Source organism: Oncorhynchus mykiss, chromosome 9 (assembly GCF_013265735.2).
Source record: "Oncorhynchus mykiss isolate Arlee chromosome 9, USDA_OmykA_1.1, whole genome shotgun sequence".
NCBI classification, from domain to species: domain Eukaryota; kingdom Metazoa; phylum Chordata; class Actinopteri; order Salmoniformes; family Salmonidae; genus Oncorhynchus; species Oncorhynchus mykiss.
In genome coordinates, this window is record NC_048573.1 from 19,147,333 (window position 1) to 19,170,222 (window position 22,890).

At 40.3% G+C, this 22,890-nt stretch overlaps 1 pseudogene; it reads right to left on the reverse strand.

The window, feature by feature from the left end:
- Positions 1-769: 769 nt before the first annotated feature.
- Positions 770-9,257, reverse strand: LOC110532949 (annotated as a pseudogene).
- Between the last annotated feature and the right edge of the window lie 13,633 nt (positions 9,258-22,890).

Below are 22,890 nucleotides of genomic sequence, written 5' to 3' on the forward strand. Positions count from 1 at the left end.
TGTCTAATATGCATGTAATAAATGACCTCGTTAAAGATTGTTAACCGAACATTGTCTTTAATGGGCCTTTGTTGACAGATATTATGACGACACATGATATATCACAGGAAAGTACACTTTCAATGATTCTGAGTGAATTTTTTTAACATTTTGACAATTCTAAAAGTTCCTGCCAACTCTACTGTCCAGACAGTTATGGGGACATCCATGTACCTTATTGAAAGAGAAATGAAGTGCAGTACTTCAACCTGCACATATGCATATTCACTTGTTGTATTGTTTGTGAAAACTTCTCAGTTACAATGTGGACATTGTCATAATCAGATTAAATTTTCAACAATTTCAACTCTCTTCAAAACATACTCAGCTAAGAAGTCTTTTTAGTTCAGGCTTTTCTTATGAAGAAAGTGAGTTGTGCTCTTAGTGACATGGATGTTTGTGGTTTTGATTCACTGAGGTGTGTGAAGACAGTGTGTGGTGAGGACTGATGGTCATTGCTGGGGGATAGAGTCAGAATACCACAGAGATGTGATGCAGGACACAGTTTAAAAAGAAGACAACTGAAAGTGTTAGTCAGTAGAATGTACTCTACGCATGCTATTATAAACATCATGTAATCAGGATGCAGTGTACCTGCAAACTTCCCAGTTTAACTTGAAGAATATGAGTGCAAATCAAACAATACATCAACATTAATTCACTGTAATGTTTTATTTGATCTAAAATGTACCACAGTACCACAACAGTAAAGTTATAAGGAGTTTGACAGAATACAAGCAATTCTAGCACAATTATAATAATAAAAACACAGTGTGTATGAAAAAGCAATGCAAGTCTTAAAGGAGGTAAATCTATGTTTCAATCCATGTTTTGGCACCTCACCCCAGAGTACTCCGTGTCTCTCTCCATGGTGCTCCTCTGTCTCTGGGTCTTTGGCTTCTTGTGGATGACATTCAGAGCAGCGTAATGGACCGACGTGAGTGTGTCATCATGTTCCTTATCCTAAGAGGAATAGCAAAAAATGTTAGAACATTTAAGAAATGTCAGAAATATCACTAACAGTCCAGCTTGGTCCCGTTCCCAAACAGTATCTCCCCACATGAGGCCACAGCACAATAGTAAGTCCCAGCATCAGAGAGGCTGAGGTTCCTCTTGGGGAGGTTGTAGACACAGCTCTGTGTAGGAGACCCAGCCTCAGGGCTCTTCTCACACTGATCAGTCCTGTCTCCATTGGTGTAAATGATTCCTGGATGGGATTCTCCTGAGCCATGTCTGAACCAATAGACACTATGTTCTCCTGCACAGGTCTTGGAGTGTATTGTACAGTTCAGAGTCAGAGTCTCCTGGCTGGACTGACTCAGACACAGGCTGCTAGAGTACAGACATGCTGTTGGACTCTGAACCTGAAGAGAGTGAGTAAGATCATTGTGTGTACATTTTATTTTCCTGCTAGATTAATTCATTTAGCATTATATGAACACACATTAGGTTGCGACTTAAGTTACCTTTGACAATTAAAGAAGTTCCTTCTCCAAATATGACTTTGCCGACTTCCATAACACCACAGTAGTATGTAGCTGTGTCCCCTGACTCTGTCTTGGAGATGGTCAGGTTAGAGCTGTCAAAACCTCTCCCCACACTCAAGCGTTTAGTCTCCTTGAAGTCCTTGGTAAAATTGTTGAAATAAAAGGTATTTTGAGTGCGACAATATGATGATGCCATGAGAAGAGGCTTCTGTCCAACAGTTTGCTTGAACCAAGCGACTCTGACCATCAAATTAGATTGACAAAAGCAAGTGAGAGATACATTTTGTCCCAGGCGTGTAACTATCACAGGGTCTGGTTGGATTACATCCTTGTTAAGTGCACAACCTGTGAAGCAAACAAACTAAATAAATCAAAGACAAAGTTAAAGTACAGAATTATACAATATTATCATTATTCAGACATAGTCATTAAAATTGATTAAAAAAGACTGACATCCATGTCATGTCCATGCCATGTTTATATTTCTTACTTACCCAAATTGGTGTTAATCAAAAAATATTGTCCAATATATAATCATAATTTCCTTTCTGAACTGTATAGTGTGAGGGGTCTGACAACAGGGCACCTTTTATATGATGACACTCATTGGATAATCATTATGAAGTAGGCGGAAACTCTGAACCAAGTGATTTTATTGGCTGTCTGAACAGGCATAAAACATGTGATAAAAACTACAATCTAACATGTGTTCTGTGGCATACCATAGTTAGAGCAGCCCTTCAAATGATGTACAGTCAGAGTTACTGGTTTGTATTTTCATCATTTGGGTCGGTGGCTGAGACTACAGGTACATATGTCCTCTTTGACATACACAGGGGGTTTACATTGTATTTCTCACTTCATGTCTGTAGAAGGTAATTCAAAGCTTTCAGGAGGAAGTGAACTCTAGTGAGGTTGGCACCTTTTTGACAAAATAAAGATGTGATTTTGATACCTGGTGCAAATAATTGGTAAGAAGTAAGATGTCATTAAACTAGGAAATACAAATATGCTTATTGAACTATCACACCAACATAAAGGCAGGTTACAGATTTCCATGTTAAAACCATTATCATAAAAAGTAAGAGTTCAGACATTTGCGAAATCATTATATACGTACATTTGTTTGTACACTTCTACAAAAACAGATGTATCTAGTCAGTCAATCTCAGCCACTATTGCTGAGGATTTGAGACTCATGACACAATCCAAGTATCAGCTTTCACAGTTGCTGGACAATTATGCTCTGCATCTGAGTTATTTTACATTTATATTAGGTGAAGCAAGGCCCTTTCAATAGCATCCTACAGCAAATGAGAAATGTATATAATCGCCAGTTCACACGGACACTGTCAAGATTAAAGGGGAATTCAGAGGAGGGGTGGGGCTTAATTTAGAATGATGCTGATTGGATGACCCTCACATGTCACATCCTGTCTTGATGACACACCAGAGTATATTATTTCTTCCTCTCTCTGTTCTCTCTGTTCTCTCCTCTGTCTCCTGGGCTTGGTACTCTTCTTGTCAGCTAACTTCAGGGCAGTGTAGTTCAAGGCATCATCGTCACTGTGGACAGTGGTGGAAAAGTACCCAATTGTCATACTTGAGTAAAAGTAAAGATACCTTAATAAAAATGACTCAAGTAGGGACTCCCGAGTGGCGCAGGGGTGTAAGGCACTGCATTGCAGTGCTACCTGTGCCACTAGAGATTCTGAGTTTGAGTCCAGGCTCTGTCGCAGCCGGCTGCAACTGGGTAACCCATGGGGAGGTGCACATTTGGACCAGCGTCGTTAGGGAAGTGTTTGGGATGTCCTTGTCCCGTCATGGGCCGGGCACAGTACACACTGACACGGTCGCCAGGTGTAGGTGTTTCCTCTGACACATTGGTGAGGCTGGCTTCTGGTTTAAATGGGCATTGTTTTGAGAAGCAGTGCCGCTTGGTTGGGTTGTGTTTCGGAGGATGCATGGCGCTCGACCTTTACCTCTCCTGAGTCCGTACGTGAGTTGCAGTGATGAGACAAGACTGTAACTACCAACTAACTAACTAACTAACTAACTAAAAAAATTCATGATTGAAGTGAAAGTCACCCAATAAAATACTACTTGAGTAAAAGTCTACAAATATTTAGTTTGAAATGTACTTAAGTATGAAAAGTAAAAGTACAAATAATTTCAAATTCTGCATATTAACTTCTTGACGCACCCATCCCGTTAGCGGGATTGCAGAGCGCCAAATTCAAGTTAAATTACTACAAATATTTAATTTTCATGAAATCACAAGTGCAATATAGCAAAACACAGCGTAGCTTGTTGTTAATCCACCGGTGTGTCAGATTTCAAAAAAGCTTTTCGACGAAAGCATACCAAGCATTTATGTAAGGTCATGATGGGGCAGACGAAAATTCCAACTTGTATCCGTAAAATTTGTAGAAAAATGTCAAACGTTTTTTATAATCAATCCTCAGGTTGTTTTTACAATATATAATCGATAATATTTCAACCGGACTGTAGCTTCTTCAATAGGGAGAGAGAGAGATAATGTCTGCTCCACTCTGGGAAGGCATGCAATGGAACAGAGAGCTTTCAGGAAAAACAGCACTTCCTAGTTGGATTTTCCTCAGGTTTACGCCTGCAATATCAGTTCTGTTATACTCACAGACAATATCTTGACAGTTTTGGAAACTTTAGAGTGTTTTCTATCCTAATCCTAATTATATGCATATTTTAGATTCTGGGCCTGAGAAATAGGCAGTTTCATTTGGGTACGTTTTTCATCCAAACATCAAAATAATGCCCCCTACACTCAACAAGTTAAGCAAACCAGATGGTGCCATTTTCTTGTTTTTTTTTTTATTTACGGGAATTCATGGGCACACTCCAAAACTCAGACATAAGCATGTATGTTTATAAAGTCCACCAGATCATGGGCAATAGGGATGACCAGGGTTGTTCTACTGATAAGCGCATGAATTGGACACTTTCCTCGTCCTGCTAAGCATTCAGAATGTAACAAGTACTTTTAGGTGTCAGGGAAAAAAGTGAAAAGTACATTATTTTCTTTAGGAATGTAGTGAAGTAAAAGTTGACAACAATCTAAATAGTAAAGTAAGGTACAGATACCCCAAAAATCTACTTAAGTAGTACTTTAAAGTATTTTTACTTAAGTACTTTACACCACTGACCGTGGAGCTATGAGGATGAAACAGACTCACTCAATTCAGACTCTCTTTTTAGGCCTAACTACAGCTCATACTGTCTGCAATACTATGTACTGCAGCTGGCCAACAGAGGGCTTGTCCACCCAAAGTAAGAGACACAACAGCAAGAGTCAGTGGATCCTTTACTTAATGTTTTTCTTGCCATTGTGGTCCATGGGAGTCGTACAGTAGTTGAGACCTGGTTGGCCACATGTTATGACAAATCAAATCAAATTTATTATATAGCCCTTCGTACATCAGCTGATATCTCAAAGTGCTGTACAGAAACCCAGCCTAAAACCCCAAACAGCAAGCAATGCAGGTGTAGAAGCACGGTGGCTAGGAAAAACTCCCTAAAAGGCCAAAACCTAGGAAGAAACCTAGAGAGGAACCAGGCTATGTGGGGTGGCCAGTCCTCTTCTGGCTGTGCCGGGTGGAGATTATAACAGAACTTGGCCAAGATGTTCAAATGTTCATAAATGACCAGCATGGTCGAATAATAATAAGGCAGAACAGTTGAAACTGGAGCAGCAGCACGGCCAGGTGGACTGGGGACAGCAAGGAGTCATCATGTCAGGTAGTCCTGGGGCATGGTCCTAGGGCTCAGGTCCTCCGAGAGAGAGAAAGAAAGAGAGAAAGAGAGAATTAGAGAAAGCACACTTAAATTCACAAAGGACACCGAATAGGACAGGAGAAGTACTCCAGATATAACAAACTGACCCTAGCCCCCCGACACATAAACTACTGCAGCATAAATACTGGAGGCTGAGACAGGAGGGTGACACTGTCATCCTCTAGGGCCTCTATGACTTCCACACAGTCACTTCATAACACAGAGAAACAGAAAACATGTCAATAGTTTACTTAACCAACAATACCTCATACACTATTTATTCTGTAATGTATTGACAGATAAAATTCCTCCCGTCATATAATTAGAAGGAGGCTCTTTCTTCTTGGCCCAGATGATGATGATACTTTACATCACACTTTAGACCATGGTTTGTGTTTAACTACGGACTTCAGATCTCTAGGTCAATTAACTAACACATAGTTAATTTCTGTGTTTTTACACAGATTTCTGTAGAATATATATATAGATAACTTGCTGCCTCATTAAAATAGTTATATTTTTGCTAAAAAGGACAGCATGAAGAGAAAAAAATGGTCATACAACTGACTGACACCACTGAGACATCTTGCTGAGACCACACAAACAGAGACAGAGAGAGAAAGACAAAAAAGGTCCTGTGCAGAAGGCCGATGGGCCTTACCAAGAGTAGATAGCTACAACCTTGCATTCTGCGGTCTGCTATGAACAATACACATGTAAATAGGTTGCTGTGTATGTGAGTGGGTGTTTGGCATGCAATCAGTAGGCCTATGTCTTAAAGAGAAAACAAAGAAGTAAACCTCCTACACCACATCTGCATTGTATTTTCTGTAACATGATGCAAGGGACTTCCTGACTCCACATAAATGAAGACATTGACCTTTACACTGCAAGCACGGTGTTTAGAGGCCAGTGTTGCACTCAGGGGTGTGAACAGTATGGTGGCCTTGAGAGGGAAAGTAGTGCAGAGTGTTGGTGCAGGTCAGTCTTCCTGTTTTAAAGGTCTATGCAAGTTAGTTTCCAATAGTGGAAAGTCACTGTAACACCCTCCACTATGACCACAGAGGTGTGTGAACAGAATGCATTGAGTTCAACTTGTTGACATTAATTTGGTTTAACAGTTGGAAATGCTTTAGTTTTCTTTACACATGCAAATCAAATGTAAAATGAGTTTGACACAAAAGCAATGCATTCAATTATTTGTACTTTGTGTTACACTTAAAATAGCTATCATCACATTATACTGAAGCATTCATATAGAGCTAGTTATTAAAGAGGTATCTTGCATACAATGACAACTGTTTCATTCATCCAGTTCTACTGTCTGATCCCAGAGTACACCGTCTCTTCCTCCATGTTGCTTCTCTGTCTTCTAGACCTGTTCTTCTTGTTGCTCAGATTCAGAGCTACATAATGGAGACTGTCTGCATCTTGGGCCTGTGAGAAACAGAACTGTATTTTTAACATTAAATGTAATAATTTTCTCCTGAGCCATGTCTGAACCAATAGACACTGTGTTCTCCTGCACAGGTCTCAGTGTGTATTTTACAGTTCAGAGTCACAGCGTCTCCTGGCTGGACCGTCTCAGACACAGATTGCTGGAGCACAGTCACGTTTCTGAAATGGACAAGAAGGTCTATTAACCCATAGAATTTCTAGAATATCACGGAAGCAAGTGTTCTAACTGATGAATTGTTAAATTAAAATCTCATCTGGTTAAGAAAATACCTCATATTTACACCATAAATCTCTATATTCAGATTTAAAAAACAAACTTTATCTTTATCTTTGATCCTTCTCCAAACTCCATATTGTTGCTATAAGAGCTCCCACATAGTATGTGCCAGAGTCTATCAGCTGCATGTCTGAGATCCTTAGGTGATCTTTTTTTGGCCATTTTCCACTGAGGAGTGAGGTTTACCCTTAAACTCATGGTAGAATGTTGCGTTCCTTTCAAACTTAATGACAGTTGAGAAGAACTGAAGTTTATCTCCCAAGGTTTGCTTGTACCAAGAGAACAAGACTGCCTTGTCACTTTCTTGAAAGCAGTGCAAAATCACTATGTCTTCAACACTGGCTGACATGAGACCACTCTCTTGACGTATGGATGAAGACTCCGTTCCAGCTAGCACATCAACTAGAGAACATGAAAATATAGTAACTATGATATAGGTTACCCCAAATACAACATGAGATTGTCAAAGTGTCTTGGACATCACATACTGCAAGTAGAGAAATACCTGTGTTAGCTAATCCAAGTTGATAATTTTAAACCCTAGAAAACCCTTTTGAAATTATGCTTAGCACAGCTGAAAACTGCTGTTCTAATTTTGAAAAATGGCCTTCTTTAGACTAGTTGAGTATCTGGAGCATCAGCTTTTGTGGATTCGATTGCAGGCTCAAAATAGCCAGAAATAAATAACTTTCTTCTAAAACTCGTCAGTCTATTCTTCTCCTGAGAAATGAAGGCAACAAATTGTCAAGAAACTAAAGATCTCGTACAACGCTGTGTACTACTCCCTTCACAGAACAGCGAAAACGGGCTCTAACCTGAATAGAAAGAGGATTGGGAGGTCAAGGTGCACAACTGCGCAAGAGGACAGGTACATTAGAGTCCTCAACTGGCAGCTTCATTAAGTAGTACTCGCAAAATACCAGTCTCAACATCAACAATGATGAGACGACTCCGGGATGCTGGTCTTCTAGGCAGAGTTGCAAAGAAAAAGCCATATCTCAGAATGGCCAATAAAAAGAAAATATTAAGATGGGCAAAAGAACACAGGCAATAGACAGAGGAAGATTGGAAAAAAAGTATTATGGACAGACAGATCTAAGTTTGAGGTGTTCGGCCGTCATACGAAGGAGACCAAGGTGCAGCGTGGTATGTGTACATTCTTCTTTTATTAATGAATGAACACTGAACAAATGAACAAAATAACAAAACGAACCGTGAAGCTAATACGAATAGTGCAGACAGGCAACTAAACATAGAATAAGAACCCACAAACACAAAATGGTAATGGCAACCTAAATATGATCCCCAATCAGAGACAACGATAAACAGCTGCCTCTGATTGGGAACCATATCAGGCCACCATAGACATACAAATCACCTAGACCTACAAGAACCCTAGACTCACAAAAAAACCTAGACAATACAAAACTAGCATACCCACCCCCATCACACCCTGACCTAACCAAAATATAAAGAAAACAGAGATATTAAAGGTCAGAGCGGGACAGGATCACAAAGAAGAACATTCCTAAGACACAGAAAAATTGAAATATGCTGGAGGAGTGCTTGATGCAATGGTGGAGGCAACGTGATGGTCTGGGGATGCTTTGGTGGTGGTAAAGTGGGAGATTTGTAAAGGGTAAAAGGGATCTTGAAGAAGGAAGGCTATCACTACATTTTGCAGCGCCATGCCATACCCTGTGGACGGTGCTTAATTGGAGCCAATTTCCTCCAACAAAAGGACAATGACCCAAAGCACAGCTCCAAACTATGCAATAATTATTTAGGGAAGAAGCAGTCAGCTGGTATTCTGTCTATAATGGAGTTGCCAGCACAGTTACTGGATCTGTCGCGGTAGGGGATTTTGCTATAGGACCGTTAAGGTACCCCCGTCGAGAGTGATACAAGTCGTCTCACTCAAGTCCTTATGTCACCCGGCTAACAGGTGACTCACAGGTCCGCCGGACTGACCTGGTTATGTATCCTGCCCTTTACTCGGAGATTAGCCCTGTGTGATGCCGTTAGGCTTTCGGGATCTTAGATAATATTAATCAGACTTAGAGTACCTCTTGTTTTTACTTTCAATTTCACTTTTTATACTTCTTATATCTAGACTCCGTTTGCTGGAGAGAGTCGACAGAAAGGTCTCTAGTTGCGTTCCTAGTGGATAAGTCAGGCATACCCATGTTGTCGCATAGAAGACATGTTTCGGCGGTTGTTGGTATTCTTCGTCCTAGGCTAAGTACATTTCCAGCTGCAAACTGAAAAGTCCTCGTCTAAGATTTGCTCCTTCGTGGCAATGTTTTAGAGTTGAACCATTTCTAGCCTTGTAGCCAACGTTACACACCGTATTGTCTTAGAAATTCAACCACTTGCAACCTTAATTTACACCATGGTTTGCGTGGTCTGGTGTGAATTGCGTCACGGGGGCTTTTATACTTGGGTAGAAAAGGGTAAGTCTTATCATGTTTGTCCCCACCTGGGCGTGGTTACTGACTGTGCACAAGTTACCATAAAACAACAAATTCTCATTTAGAAGACTAAATCACATTGTTATCTTTTCAAAAGTATTCTTATACTTATTCATCCATCTTATACAACATTCAGATGTAAACCTGACAGCTGTAAATCTGACAGATGTAAACCTGACAGCTGGTAAATGTACACTTTAAAGATAAAAGTCTGGTGTTCCTCTGTCATCTAAATAAGAAGATGTATGTTGTTCCTTGGGAGATTCTCATTGATTGTGTTGGAGTGTTTGTATTATCAGAAATCTCTCAATAGAGAACTGTGTTCAATCAAGAAAACCTACTCCTGACTCGTTTATTCCACCTTTCCTCTTTAGAGTGACACCAAATTACTTTGTCCGCTCTCAAATATAAAATATGTTTTGATTTGTTTAACACATTTTAGGTTATTACATGATTCCATATGTGTTATTTCATAGTTTTAATGTCTTCACTATTATTCTACAATGTAGAAAAGAGTAAAAATAAAGAAAAACCCTTGAATGAGTAGGTGTGTCCAAACTTTTGACTGGTACTGTATAGGTGTTCCATTCTGTGTTTAGATCCACACTACCAGACCACAAAGGAAGGACTGAATCCTCAAATAAAATAGATTCAAATAATTTGGGATTATGGGCGGGACTTAGTATAACAACCATATCTGTATACAATGATAAAAAATAGTCTTATCACCAACCACTGATGTTCCACTCTAGCATTTGGTTTGATAGAGAGAATGATAAGGTATTTTATTCATAGATTGTACTTTATCATCGTGGTTCCCAGAATTTTAAATACTCAGAATTGATCAAATGTATTTCAACAGATCAGTTGGTCAAACATATTTAGTCCATTTTAAAGTGATAACCTTTGAAAAGGGTCTGGTTGACAGTAAACATTCAAAATCTAAATCTGTTCTCACTGTGAGATTTCCCTCACCGTTTTTTTTTATTTTTATTGTAGTGGGCTAAAGGACCTCCTGGAGTGGGTAACTATCGGCTGATATTGGTAGTGGTTTGTCTGGTTTGCCAATAGGGGGCACTCTTTTGACTGCACCAATAGATTGCGGAATTTAGGAACTCTTGCGATTGGCAGGAGCAGTGACATAATATACCTTAAAGGCAGGGGTTTACCGTAGCTTTTGGACCTAGGCTTTCAGAGGGGGAAACAGCACCCACACTAACGTTAACAGCAATAACAAACACATTGCTTACACAACCTATGGTAGCCTAACACCGTCACTATCACCCAAAGAGAAAACAATGACACATCAAAGGATGTGAGTTTGACAGGCTCATGATGCTGAAAGGACAGCAACCGTAATACCTACCAGCTCACTCCATGTAGGAGAGTGCACTTTCTGTAAAACACAGACTGATAGAAAGACAGCAGTCACACACAGCATGATGTTATAGAATAAACAGTCCATTCATTAGGACATAATAAGCCAGTAGGTCTCAATCATAAGAACACAAAAACACAACCATTAGGCTAAACATTTACCAATCGAAATGTACAACTATTACTTCCCATTGCAAACATCGTTATCACATTAAGCACACACACTAACCATTGATCTAAAGTTGAAATGCAACAATGTTTAAAGAGCATGAACAACTAGTTTCAGAGATAGCTAACAACAGCAAGCAAGCTACAATAAAATAACTGTTCCTTTCACCAGATGATGATAATTTTAAACAACTTCTTGTTCAAAGTTCATTGCAAAAAAATTAGCTTCAACATCATCTTTGATAATACCAGCTACAGCAGCCGCCGCACACTAGCCTACAACAAAAAGTAGCTATCTTAGACTGTGGGAAAACTACTGCTCGCCATTGCACAGTTAAATGTGCGCCTTCGAGAACGACAAAGGTTACCTACAAGTCGAAATGTGATTGGTAGATTCTACTGTCACTTCAAAATTCTGATCTAATATGGTTGAATGGCAGATACCTTCTATTGAGCTTCTGAGGGCCTAGCCATTGGTGAAATCTAGCTAGATTTATCTGCTCAGAGACCACCAAAGAAAAATCCTGATTGTATCTTTTTTCTCCTCAGTTTTAACCCTTTCCTTTCAAGCACAAACTGATGAGATCAGCATGTCACTGAAAATAAGAATATAATAATAAAATAATTGTAATATTATTGAAAAAATTAAATATATATTAAAATGACATTTATATTAAAAAATATACAATAATAAATCCTTGGGGCTTCTCATAAGGCGTAGAATGCCATGTCCGTTCCCCACTGCCTAAAGGGGAGGGGGTTATTAAAACAACAATATCTGTCCTCTTAAAATCAAGTCCAGGCTTTTGCTAAACTTCATTCTTCATCCAAAAAGTGTAATTCTGATCTTCACTGTACTACATTTGAAGCATAGATCATAGAAGATAAACACAATAGTGTCAGCCCAAAAGGACACTCAGCGCTGTCCATCCGGTTTCTTGTAATCTGAGTTAGGTCAGGTTACCACAGGGGCACTTAGTCTACCTTCAGCATATCCTTGCTGCTCACTGTGGAAACCCTGAAATCTTCTGAAATGCCAAACAAGATACCGCAGAATGCATATCAGAAACAAAATAACCTAATTTAAGAAGTGTTGTTCTACAGAGGTAGACTTTTCCACTCAAGACACTGGTTTTGAAGAAGATAATAGCTGTTAGGATGTTCGCACCACTGTGAACATGTTTTATTATTGGAGAGATGGATATGTTTTACTTACTTTTATTATGATGGCATGTTCTATAGAACATTTCTATTTTTACTCAGCCACAGCAGTCTGTGTGTGACTCTGAACTGTAAAAAAAAACACACTGAGACCTGTGCAGGAGAACACAGTGTCTATTGGTAAAGACATGGCTCAGGAGAATCCCATCCAGGAATAATTTACACCCAAGGAGACTGGAGTGATCAGTGTGAGAAGAGCCCTGTGGCTGGGTCTCCTACACAGAGCTGTGTTTACAACCTCCCCAAGAAGAACCTCAGCCTCTCTGATGCTGGGACTTACTACTGTGCTCTGGCCTTATGTGGGGAGATACTGTTCAGGAAGCTGGAAATTCAAGATAAACCTCTTTTGATCCTTTGTTAAAATGACAATAACACTATATTTACATACACAGGTGGTTATTGTAAAATACAATGTCTCCTCAATGACTTACATTCACATCTTAGGGATATTCAAGTGGCGACTAAAGAAGATATGAGGATCCTTGTCCTCTTCTCCATCATAAGAATTGTATTTCTCCTCTGCTGTCTGACCATCTTCTTCATCATCTACCTCACCAGTAAATAGATTCATTCAATGATTCAGTTTCGTAATCCTTCAGCTTTAAAAACACAAATGTGGTTTACTGTCTGCTCAAATGTTTCAGTGCTCGTCAGTTTAGGTGACATAATTTAAAAGTAAAATATCCATATGACAGCCTTTGACATGTTGATGATGTAGATATTGCTGTTCAGACTTTCAATAAATAAATGCATATTTTTTTTAAATAAAATGCACATTTTTATGTGATACTGACACAATTACACAGTAGATATGATAGGTTAAAATAATCAAACAAGACTATTTCCCAGCTGTTGCTTTATGGGAGCATACACAATGTCACGCCCTGACCTTAGAGAGCCTTTTTATTTCTCAATTTGGTCAGGTCGAGGTGTGATTTGGGTGGGCATTCTAGTATCTATATATATATATATATATATATATATTACTGTTCAAAAGTTTGGGGTCACTTAGAAATGTCCTTGTTTTCGAAAGAAAAGCACATTTTTTGACCATTAAAATAACATCAAATTGATCAGAAATACAGTATAGGCATTGTTAACGTTGTAAATGACAATTGTAGCTGGAAACAGGCAGATTTTTAATGGAATATCTACATAGGCGTAGAGGCCCATTATCAGCAACCATCACTCCTGTGTTCCAATGGCAAGTTGTGTTAGCTAATCCAAGTTTATCATTTTAAAAGGCTAATTGATTGTTAGAAAACCCTTTTGCAATTATGTTAGCGCAGCTGAAAACTGTTCTGATTAAAGAAGGAAAAAAATGTATTTCTTTAGACTAGTTGAGTATCTGGAGCATCAGCATTTGTGCGTTCGATTACAGGCTCAAAATGGCTAGAAACAAAGAGCTTTCTTCTGAAACTTGTCAGTCTATTCTTGTTCTGAGAAATTAAATTGCCAAGAAACTGAAGATCATGAACAACGCTGTGTACTACTCCCTTCAAAGAACAGCAGAAACGGTCTCTAACCAGAATAGAAAGATGAGTGGGAGGCCCTGGTGCACAAGTGGGCAAGAGGACAGGTACATTAGAGTGTCTAGTTTTAGAAACCGACGCCTCACAAGTCCTCAACAGGCAGCTTCATTAAATAGTACCCGCAAAACACCAGTCTCAACATCAACAGTGAAGAGTCGACTCCGGGATGCTGGCCTTCTAAGCAGAGTTTCAAAGAAAAAGCCATATCTCAGACTGGCCAATAAAAATAAAAGATTAAGATGGTTAAAATAACACAGACACGGGACAAAGTAAGATTGGAAAAAAGGTGCTATAGACATACAAATCTAAGTTTGAGGTTTTAGCATCACAAAGAAGAACATTTGTGAGACGCAGAAAAAATGTAAAGATGCTAGACCGCTTGACGCCATCTGTCAAGCATGGTGGAGGCAATGTGATGGTCTGGGGTTGCTTTGGTGTTGGTAAAGTGGGAGATTCGTACAGGGTAAAAGGGATCATGAAGAAGGAAAGCTATCACTCCATTTTGCAATGCCATGCCATACACTGTGAATGGTGCATAATTGGAGCCAATTTCCTCCTACAACAGGACAATGACCCAAAGCACAGCTCCAAACTATGCAATAACTATTTAGAGAAGAAACAGTCAGTTGGTATTCTGTCTATAATTGAGTGGCCAGCACAGTCACCTGATCTCAACCCTATTGAGCTGTTGTGGGAGCAGCTTGACCGCATGGTACGTAAGAAGTGCCCATCAAGCACATCCAACTTGTGGGAGGTTCTTCAGGAAGTATGTGGTGAAATTTCTTTAGATTGCCTCAAAGAAATTGACAACTAGAATGCCAAAGGCCTGCAAGGCTTCAATTGGTGCAAATGGAGGATTGTTTGACGAAAGCAAAGTTTGAAGGACACAATTATTTTTAGTAAAAATTCTTATGTATAACCTTGTCAACATCTTGACTATATTTCCTATTCATTTTGCAACTCATTTCATGTATGTTTTCATGGAAAACAAGGACATTTCTAAGTGTCCCCAAACTTTTGATATACTGTTGAAGTCGGAAGTTTACATACACTTAGGTTGGAGTCATTAACCTCTAGTGACTCCCCATCCCGCATGAGGGAGCGTAATCATCGGCTGAAACTAATTAGCATAACGCAATGGACATAAATATTCCTAGAAAATATTCCTATTCATGAAATTCACAAGTGAAATATATTGAGACACAGCTTAGCCTTTTGTTAATCACCTTGTCATCTCAGATTTTCAAAATATGCTTTACAGCCACAGCTGGACAAGCATTTGTGTAAGTTTATCGATAGCCTAGCATAGCATTTTGTCCAGCTAGCAGCAGGTAACTTGGTCACGGAAATCAGAAAAGCAATCAAATTAAATCGTTTACCTTTGATGAGCTTTGGATGTTTTCACTCACGAGACTCCCAGTTAGATAGCCAATGTTCCTTTTTTCCCAAAATATTATTTTTGTAGGCGAAATAACTCCATTTGTTCTTCACTTTTGGCTGAGAAATCGCCCGGAAATTGCAGTCACGAAAACGCCAACAAATATTCCAAAATTAGCTCCATAATATCGACAGAAACATGGCAAACGTTGTTTATAATCAATCCTCAAGGTGTTTTTCAAATATCTATTCGATAATATATCAATCGGGACTGGTGGCTTCTTTAGTAGGATAGAGAAAAACAATGTCCTTTACGCACCAAACACTCTGAGAGACTTCAGCTGACCACTGACGCAATGTTGACGTTCAGGCTCATTTTTCAAAATAAAAGCCTGAAACTATGTATTGTGACACTAGACACATTAGGGTTGCCATAGAAAAAGGAATCTGGTTGATATCTCATTTACTGCTCAATAGGGACGCATAGGAATGCAGAGCCTTCTAAATAAGAGTCCCTTCCTGTTTGGATTTTTCTCAGGCTTTCGCCTGCAACATCAGTTCTGTTATACTCAGAGACAATATTTTGGAAACTTTAGAGTGTTTTCTATCCTAAGCTGTCAATTATATGCATATTCTAGCATCTTGTCCTGACAAAATATCACGTTTACTACGGGAACGTTATTTTTCCAAAAATGAAAATACTGCCCCCTAGTTACAATTAAAACTCATTTTAAACCACTCCACAAATTTCTTCTTAACAAACTATAGTTTTGACAAGTCGGTTAGGAGATTACTGTGCGCATGAGAGTAATTGAGTAATTTTTCCAACAATTGTTTACAGACAGAATATTTCACTTATAATTCACTGTATAAAAATTCCAGTGGGTCAGCAGTGGGTCATACACGAAGTTGACTGTGCTTTAAACATCTTGGAATATTCCAGAAAATTATGTCAGTGCTTTTGATTTGATTTGATTTGATTTAGAAGCTTCTGATAGGCTAATTGACATCATTTGAGTCAGTTGGAGGAGTACCTGTGGATGTATTTCAAGGCCTACCTTCAAATTCAGTGCCTCTTCATTTGACATCATGGAATAATCAAAAGAAATCAGCCAAGACCTCAGAAAAGAAATTCTAGACTTCCACAATTCTGGTTTATCCTTGGGAGCAAGTTCCAAAGGCCTGAAGGTACCACGTTCATCTGTACAAACAATAGTACGCAAGTATAAACACCATGGGACCACGCAGCCGTCATACTGCTCAGGAAGGAGACGCATTTTGTCTCTTAGAGATTAACGTACTTTGGTGCGAAAAGTGCGAATCAATCCAGGAACAATAGCAAAGGACCTTGTAAAGATGCTGGAGGAAGCCGGTACAAAAGTATCTATATCTACAGTAAAACAAGTCACTGCTCAGTAACTGCCATAAAAAAGCCAGACGACAGTTTGCACCTGCACATGGGGACAAAGATCGTACTTTGAAACAAAACTAGAACTGTTTGGCCATAATGACCATTGTTATGTTTGGAGGAAAAAGGGGGAGGCTTGCAAGCCGAAGATCACCATCCCAACCATGAAACATGGAGGTGGCAGCATCATGTTGTGGGGGTGCTTTGCTGCAGGTGGGACTGGTGCACTTCAAAAAATAGATTGCATCATGAGGTAGGAGAATTATGTGGAAATATTGAAGCAACATCTCAAGACATCAGTCAGAAAGTTAAAGCTTGGTCACAAATGGGTCTTCCAAATGAACAATGACCCCAAGAATACTTCCAAAGTTGTGGCAAAAAAGGTCAACAAAGTCAAGGTATGGTAGTGGCCATCACAGAGCCCTGACCTCCATCCCATAGAAAATTTGTTGGCAGAAAAAGTGTGTGTGTGCAAGGAGGCCTAATAACCTGACTCAGTTACACCAGCTCAGTCAGGAGGAATGGGCCAAAATTCATCCATCTTATGGGAAGATTGTGGAAGGCGACCTGAAATGTTTGACCCAAGTTAAACAATTGAAAGGCAATGCTACCAAATACTAGTTGAGTGTATGTAACTTCTTACCCACTGGGAATGTGATGAAAGAAAGAAATGCTGAAATAAATCATTCTCTCTACTGTTATTCTGACATTTCACATTCTTAAAATAAAGTGGTGTTAAAAACCTATTATTGCTTTGCCATTACGGGGTATTGTGTGTAGATTGCTGATTATTTTTTTTTGAATATCAAATTTGTAGTCAGGCTGTAACATAACAGATTGTGGAGAAAGTCAAGGCGTCTGAATACTTTCCCAAGGCACTTAATATACATTAATTTATATGTATTTTTTTGTTGACAAATAACATCAAGCAATCAAGCATTCTAAATTGTTCAGCAACAAATGTATGAATGGAAAGAGATATCTGTTACAAAACACCAAAAAGTTGAATGACATTCGGAGACTGTCAAGTCAAGCCTTCAATATGTTAAGATGGCGTCGGCTGACGTTTTACCTGTCCCCAACCAATTGTGTTGTCCTTCCATTCTGCTAACAAAAGTGCAATCTTTGGAGAAAAAAAATGGATGACATACGCAGAAGATGAATAAACTACCTACGGGACATTCAAAACTGTAATATCTTATCCTTCACGGAGTCGTGTCTGAACAATGACACTATCAATATACAGCTGGCTGGTTATACGCTGTACCGGCAGGATAGAACAGTGGCGTCTGGTAAGACAAGGGGCGGCGGACTATGCATTTTTACAAATAACAGCTGGTGTACAATATCTTAGGAAGTCTCAAGCTGTTGCTCGCCTGAGGCAGAGTATCTCATGACAAGCTGAAGACCACACTATCTACCTAGAGATTTTTCATCTGTATTTTTTTTGTAGCTGATAACATACCACCACAGACTGAGTCGGGCACTAAGACCGCATTGAATGAGTTGTATTTAATGCAGGGAAAATGAAATCTGTTTTACCAAATCTATCAGAATGTTAAATGTGCAACCAGAGGAGAAGGAAAACTCTGGAACACCTTTTCTCCACACACAGAGACACATACTAAGCTCTACCTTACCCTCCATTTGGCAAATCTGACCATAATTCTATCCTCCTGATTACTGCATACAAGCAAATATTCAAGCAGGACGCACCAGTGACTCGATCAATAAAAAAATAGTCAGAAGAAGCAGATGCTAAGCTACATGACTGTTTTTGCTAGCACAGACTGGTAAATGTTCCGGGATTCCTCCAATGACATTGAGGAGTACACCACATCAGTCATTGGCTTAATCAATAAGTGCATCGAAAAAGTCGTCCCCAACCAGAAGCCATGGATTACAGGCAGCATCCGCACTGAGGTAAAGGCAAGCGTGCCGCTTTCAAGGAGCGGGACTCTAACCCGGAAACTTGTAAGAAATCCCGCTATGTCCTCCAAAGAACCATCAAACAGGCAAAGCGCCAATAGAGGACTAAACGCACTACACTGGCTCTGACGCTCGTCAGATGTGGCAGGGCTTGCAAACCATTACAGACTACAAAGGGAAGCAAAGCCGAGAGCTGCCCAGTGACACAAGTGTACCAGAAGAGCTAAACTACTTCTATGCTAGCTTCGAGGCAAATAACACTGAAACATGCATGAGAGCACCAGCTGTTCTGGAAGACTGTGTTGACATTCTCTGCAGCCGATGTGAGTAAGACCTTTCAACAGGTCAACATTCACAAGGCCACAGGGCCAGACGGATTACCAGGACGTGTACTGCAAGCATGCGCTGACCAACTGGCAAGTGTCTTCACTGACATTTTCAACATCTCTCTGTCCAAGTCTGTAATACCAACTTGTTTTAAGCAGACCACCATTGTCCCTGTGTCCAAGAACACTAAGGTTACCTGTCTGAATGACTACTGACCCGTAGCACTCACGTCTTTAGCCATGAAGTGCATTGAAATGCTGGTCATGGCTCACATAAACACCATTATCCCAGAAACCCTAGACCTACTCCAATTTGCATACTGCCCCAACAGATCCACAGATAATGCAATCTCTATTTCACTCCACACTGCCCTTTCCCACCTGGACAAAAGGAACACCTATGTGAGAATGCTATTCATTGACTACAGCTCAGCGTTCAACACCATACTGCCATCAAAGCTCATCAATAAGCTAAGGACCCTGGGAATAAATACCTTCCTCTGCAACTGGATCCTGGACTTCCTGATGGGCTGCCCCCAGGTGGTTAGGGTAGGTAACAACACATCCGCCACTCTGATCCTCAAAACGAGGGCCCCTCAGGGGTGCGAGCTCAGTCCCCTCCTGTACTCCCTGTTCACTTATGACTGCACGGCCAGGCACGACTCCAATACCATCATTAAGTTTGCCGATGACACAACAGTGCAGACCTGTTCACCGACAACAACGAGACAGCCAATAGGGAGGAGGTCAGAGACCTGGCTGTGTGGTGCCAGGACAACAACCTCTCTCTGAACGTGATCAAGACAAAGGAGATGATTGTGGATTACAGGAAAAAGAGGACCGAGCACACTCCCATTCTCATCAAGGGGCTGTAGAGGAGCATGTTGAGAGCTTCAAGTTCCTTGGTGTCCACATCACCAACAAACTAACATTGTCCAAACACACCAAGACAGTCGTGAAGAGGGCACGGCAAAAGCTATTCCCCCTCAGGAGACTGAAAAGATTTGGCATGGGTTCTCAGATCCTCAAAAGGTTCTACAGCTGCACCATCGAGCATCCTGACTGGTTGCATAACTGCCTGGTATGGCAACTGCTCGGCCTCCGACTGCAAGGCACTACAGAGGATAGTGCGAACGGCCCAGTACATCACTGGGGCCAAGCTTCCTGCCGTCCAGGACCTCTATACCAGGTGGTGTCAGAGGATGGCCCCCCAAAAAATTCAAAATCTCCAGCCACCCTAGTGAAAGTCTGTTCTCGGTAAGCGATATCGAAGCGCCAAGTCTAGGTCCAAAAGGCTTCTAAACAGCTTTTACCTCCGAGCCATAAGACTCCTGAACATCTAATCAAATGGCTACTCAGACTATTTGCATTGCCCTCCCCCTTTTACACCGCTGCTACTCTCTGTTGTTATCATCTATACATAGTCACTTTAATAACTCTACCTACATGTACATATTACCTCAACTAACGGGTGCCCCCGCACATTGACTCTGTACCGGTACCCCCCTGTATATAGTCTCCACATTGACTCTGTACCGGTACCCCCCTGTATATAGTCTCCACATTGACTCTGTACCGGTACCCCCCTGTATATAGTCTCCACATTGACTCTGTACCGGTACCCTCCTGTATATAGTCTCCACATTGACTCTGTACCGGTACCCCCCTGTATATAGTTTCCACATTGACTCTGTACCGGTACCCCCCTGTATATAGTCTCCACATTGACTCTGTACCGGTACCCCCCCTGTATATAGTCTCCACATTGACTCTGTACCGGTACCCCCCTGTATATAGTCTCCACATTGACTCTGTACCGGTAATCCCATGTATATAGTCTCCACATTGACTCTGTACCGGTACCCCCCTGTATATAGTCTCCACATTCACTCTGTACCGGTACCCCCCTGTATATAGTCTCCACATTGACTCTGTACCGGTACCCCTGTATATAGTCTCCACATTGACTCTGTACCGGTACCCCCTGTATATACAGTGCCTTGCGAAAGTATTCGGCCCCCTTGAACTTTGCGACCTCTTGCCACATTTCAGGCTTCAAACATAAAGATATAAAACTGTATTTTTTTGTGAAGAATCAACAACAAGTGGGACACAATCATGAAGTGGAACGACATTTATTGGATATTTCAAACTTTTTTAACAAATCAAAAACTGACAAATTGGGCGTGCAAAATTATTCAGCCCCCTTAAGTTAATACTTTGTAGCGCCACCTTTTGCTGCGATTACAGCTGTAAGTCGCTTGGGGTATGTCTCTATCAGTTTTGCACATCGAGAGACTGACATTTTTTCCCATTCCTCCTTGCAAAACAGCTCGAGCTCAGTGAGGTTGGATGGAGAGCATTTGTGAACAGCAGTTTTCAGTTCTTTCCACAGATTCTCGATTGGATTCAGGTCTGGACTTTGACTTGGCCATTCTAACACCTGGATATGTTTATTTTTGAACCATTCCATTGTAGATTTTGCTTTATGTTTTGGATAATTGTCTTGTTGGAAGACAAATCTCCGCCCCAGTCTCAGGTCTTTTGCAGACTCCATCAGGTTTTCTTCCAGAATGGTTCTGTATTTGGCTCCATCCATCTTCCCATCAATTTTAACCATCTTCCCTGTCCCTGCTGAAGAAAAGCAGGCCCAAACCATGATGCTGCCACCACCATGTTTGACAGTGGGGATGGTGTGTTCAGCTGTGTTGCTTTTACGCCAAACATAACGTTTTGCATTGTTGACAAAAAGTTCAATTTTGGTTTCATCTGACCAGAGCACCTTCTTCCACATGTTTGGTGTGTCTCCCAGGTGGCTTGTGGCAAACTTTAAATGACACTTTTTATGGATATCTTTAAGAAATGGCTTTCTTCTTGCCACTCTTCCATAAAGGCCAGATTTGTGCAATATTGTTGTCCTATGGACAGAGTCTCCCACCTCAGCTGTAGATCTCTGCAGTTCATCCAGAGTGATCATGGACCTTTTGGCTGCATCTCTGATCAGTCTTCTCCTTGTATGAGCTGAAAGTTTAGAGGGAAGGCCAGGTCTTGGTAGATTTGCAGTGGTCTGATACTCCTTCCATTTCAATATTATCGCTTGCACAGTGCTCCTTGGGATGTTTAAAGCTTGGGAAATCTTTTTGTATCCAAATCCGGCTTTAAACTTCTTCACAACAGTATCTCGGACCTGCCTGGTGTGTTCCTTGTTCTTCATGATGCTCTCTGCGCTTTTAACGGACCTCTGAGACTATCACAGTGCAGGTGCATTTATACGGAGACTTGATTACACACAGGTGGATTGTATTTATCATCATTAGTCATTTGGGTCAACATTGGATCATTCAGAGATCCTCACTGAACTTCTGGAGAGAGTTTTCTGCACTGAAAGTGAAGGGGCTGAATAATTTTGCACGCCCAATTTTTCAGTTTTTGATTTGTTAAAAAAGTTTGAAATATCCAATAAATGCCGTTCCACTTCATGATTGTGTCCCACTTGTTGTTGATTCTTCACAAAAAAATACAGTTTTATATCTTTATGTTTGAAGCCTGAAATGTGGCAAAAGGTCGCAAAGTTCAAGGGGGCCGAATACTTTCGCAAGGCACTGTAGTATCGCATTGCTATTTTTCTGCTGCTCTTTAATTACTCGTTACTTTTATTACTTTTTCTTATCCGTATTTTTTGAACTGCATTGTTGGTTAGTAAGCATTTCACTGTAAGGTGAAACCTGTTGTTTTCGGCACATGAGACTAATCCAATTAGATTTTTATTTTGATTTGATACCGGGAAGGGAGGGATGTTTTTTCTGTTTGTCAAGAATGACATTGTCTATTTATTGTGGTGTTGAAAATGCAAACCATGACATTGAAGTGCCCAAGATCGGTATGCTTTGTTTATTGGTTGTGTGGTGCATTGGCACCATAACATGTTGGTGGAAAATTCATTGAATATATTTTATAGAATTATAAATATTTCATCAACATTTTGAAAATCAGATTTCCCTCTAGTTGAT